Below are 4,202 nucleotides of genomic sequence, written 5' to 3'. Positions count from 1 at the left end.
TTAGAATTTTTAAAAATGATTTAACTACAGACGTCGCCATGAAATTCTATGGTAATTTCCAACAGATTGTGATCATTTGAATGCTGACTGAAACAGATTAAACTGAGGTCTTTGTTTGGGACAAAACACATATATATATATATATATATATATATATATATATATATATATATATATATATATATATATATATATATATATATTTGTTTTACTTAAAGTGACATAGGCTTGTTTTGAACTTACTGAGAATATTCCCTTTGCGATTTCATTGCGCCTAGGAATGTCGGAATTATTACATATGTGCTACATGCTGTACAGGCTTTAGTTGGCAAGTGTGTGTGTCTGTGTGTTACAAGACAAATACACAAAAAACTAGTACTATACAGTGTTTACAGAGTTTGTTAAAAAACAAAGAAAGAATCAAAAACAAAAAACTGAAGTAGGTTCTTTCGTATTTGTTTTCCTCCGATATTTTAATCTTTATGATAATAGTACATATAAAGGGTTATTTAATAAAGTAAGAATGTAACATTAAAGGGAAACTATAGTCACCTGAACAACTTTAGCTTAATGAAGCAGTTTTGGTGTATAGAACGTGCCCCTGCAGTCTCACTGCTCAATCCTCTGCCATTTAGGAGTTAAATCCCTTTGTTTATGAACCCTAGTCACACCTCCCTGCATGTGACTTGCACAGTCTTCCATAAACACTTCCTGTAAAGAGAGCACTATTTTGGCTTTCTTTATTGCAAGTTCTGTTTAATAAGATTTTCTTATCCCCTGCTATGTTAATAGCTTGCTAGATCCTGCAAGAGCCTCCTGTATGTGATTAAAGTTCAATTTAGAGATTGAGATACAATTATTTAACCCCGTAAGGACCAAACTACTGGAATAAAAGGGAATCATGACATGTCACACACGTCATGTGTCCTTAAGGGGTTAAGGTAAATTACATCTGTTTGAAAGTGAAACCGTTTTTTTTTTTTCGTGCAGGCTCTGTCAATCATAGCCAGGGGAGGTGTGGCTAGGGCTGCATAAACAGAAACAAAGTGATTTAACTCCTAAATGACAGTGAATTGAGCAGTGAAATTGTAGGGGAATGATCTATACACTAAAACTGCTTTATTTAGCTAAAGTAATTTAGGTGACTATAGTGTTCCTTTAATTCAAAGACAATTTTACATTTAAAGGAACACTATAGTGTTAGTAATACAAGGATATATTCCTAACACTATAGTGCTGGAATTAATATTTAGGTCTCCGGCCCCCTATCAGAGTGGAGTTAAAAGGTAGTTTACTTTACCTATTCTCCGTTGATGCATTGGTCTCTTGAGATCTCAGCCATTTCGATGCTTTTCCATATGCGTCAAAACACAGCGTTGTACCAATCAACAACATCTCATAGAGATGCAATGAATCAATGCATCTCTGTGGGAAACGTTCAGCGCCCACATGCATAGCAGCACTGAAATAGGAAGTTCCTCTAGTGGCCGTCTGAGGGACTGCCACTAGAAGTGTCACTAGGCAGTAATACATTGCTGAGTCTGCAGGGACATGCTGTAGACACCAGGACTACTACATTAAGCTGTAGTGGTTCTGGTGACTATAGAATCCCTTTAAGGCTAGCATTGCTGAACTGAAAGAATAGCTCACCGGAATTTTTCCAGTTTGGCTATTTTCACCTTAAATTAGAATTTTGCTTTGAATTCTCATTTTAATAAAAAAGTATTACTATTTTTGACAAAATGAGGACTTAGTTTCCATACATAAGTGGAGTGTGTACGTAAATATGAATTAATTATGTAACATTAGCTTAGAAATATGTTATAATCCCTTCAACCTTTAATTCCAATATTCAATCTATAAAACATTTATCTTTTAAAACAAGTTCTATATCCATTTTTTTTCTGCTGTCATTGACAGAGTTATTTAGTAAAGTGGGAACTGTGGTAAATTCAAAGTGAATTTTAAATTTAAAGTAAAATTAGACGAAATGGAAACATAGCTGACTTGGAGATTTTTTTTTTTCCATTTCAACTGTTTTAGTGTTACATTTTTAATTTCATTGTAATACATTCCTGACATTTCTCACATTAAGGAATAACCCTGATAGTATTATTGTGAAATAAAATATTTGCATCTTGTTGTGGGGTAAAATGTGATAATCTTTGGGGTAAAAGAGCATGCTTGTACCGAAAAGAAGTAGAGCCACATTGTAAGATGAACAAAGATCAACAAAATGGTGGCTGAACTGGATCGGTTGTTGGTTGAGCCAGATCACAGATTTCGCAGAGCAGTCTCAGCATCTAGTTAAACATCAGCCAATTCCTTAAATAAGAATTATTAAACTGGTACTTTAGCTTCTGGAGGTGGCATGAGAAAGACATTAATATATTTGCTTTAATACTTGGTTTGCCTTTTTTTACAACAGTGTATCTTTAACTGAAGATATGAGATTAGCCATAATAGTATGTAGCCTTTAACTGTTTTTCATTTCAGACGTTCTCAGAAGCTTATATAAATATATCTATTTTTATATATAGTCATTTTGAAGCTGTTTCATGAAACAAATAAAATACGAATAAAAAAAATAGACGAAGTCTCGTTGTATTTTTTTAGTTTACACTAACAAACATTTCCATTTAAAAATCTCCCAACTCCGCTATATTGCCAGCTCATTTACTTTGGCCTTTGGAAAGCATTGATCTGGTTTACTCAACCTCAGGTTGGACTGAATGTACCACAGTCATGGTATTGTTAATACGCTGGCTCACATTGCCTCTTGGTCACTATGTTTAGGGTTATTCACTGTTCGAATTTAGAGGGAATTAAAAATTTAGTTATGAAATAATCAAATTGAAAGCACAGTTTGACCTTGAATTTTAAATTTGCTTTGAATTCACTCTGAATCCTCACTCTAGAGAATAACCCTGATAATGACCTTATTTGGGCTGCAAGGCCGCCATAAGGGCATGACAACCATGATGGTTGTCATGGGCCTAGTGGTCCTGGGGGGCCCGGACTGCTTTTCGATATATATATATAAATACAAAAAGAGAAGTCCTGCGCTAAAGCAGCAAGGACTACAACACACATCAGCCCCAATATGTAGTAAAAACCAAAGAAAAGAAAATGTTACTTGCGCTTTTTCCTTAATCCCTATGTATATTTAGACAAATGGAGGTCATTTAGTTGCTCCAATGGCCATTGGAGGGATGCCCGCCTGCCAACGTCAAGGCAGACCCCCCTAAGCGGGTCCTAACACTGACCCTTCAGCCTGCTTCCTTGAGCTTCTGGCAAAGATATCTCTAATGAGACAGAAAGGGGTATTTTTTATATACACCCCTTTACTTATTAACCCTTAATAGGGAACACATGGGATGGGTAGCAGCATTGTAACCAGGCTGTGTGATACAAAGTAAATACAAATACAAAAAGAGAAGTCCTGCGCTAAAGCAGCAAGGACTACAACACACATCAGCCCCAATATGTAGTAAAAACCAAAGAAAAGAAAATGTTACTTGCGCTTTTTCCTTAATCCCTATGTATATTTAGACAAATGGAGGTCATTTAGTTGCTCCAATGGCCATTGGAGGGATGCCCGCCTGCCAACGTCAAGGCAGACCCCCCTAAGCGGGTCCTAACACTGACCCTTCAGCCTGCTTCCTTGAGCTTCTGGCAAAGATATCTCTAATGAGACAGAAAGGGGTATTTTTTATATACACCCCTTTACTTATTAACCCTTAATAGGGAACACATGGGATGGGTAGCAGCATTGTAACCAGGCTGTGTGATACAAAGTAAATACAAATACAAAAAGAGAAGTCCTGCGCTAAAGCAGCAAGGACTACAACACACATCAGCCCCAATATGTAGTAAAAACCAAAGAAAAGAAAATGTTACTTGCGCTTTTTCCTTAATCCCTATGTATATTTAGACAAATGGAGGTCATTTAGTTGCTCCAATGGCCATTGGAGGGATGCCCGCCTGCCAACGTCAAGGCAGACCCCCCTAAGCGGGTCCTAACACTGACCCTTCAGCCTGCTTCCTTGAGCTTCTGGCAAAGATATCTCTAATGAGACAGAAAGGGGTATTTTTTATATACACCCCTTTACTTATTAACCCTTAATAGGGAACACATGGGATGGGTAGCAGCATTGTAACCAGGCTGTGTGATACAAAGTAAATACAAATACAAAAAGAGA

This window comes from Pelobates fuscus, chromosome 9 (assembly GCF_036172605.1).
Source record: "Pelobates fuscus isolate aPelFus1 chromosome 9, aPelFus1.pri, whole genome shotgun sequence".
Lineage (NCBI taxonomy): Eukaryota > Metazoa > Chordata > Amphibia > Anura > Pelobatidae > Pelobates > Pelobates fuscus.
The sequence above is the reverse complement of the archived record's forward strand: the minus strand, read 5'-3'. Positions refer to the sequence as shown.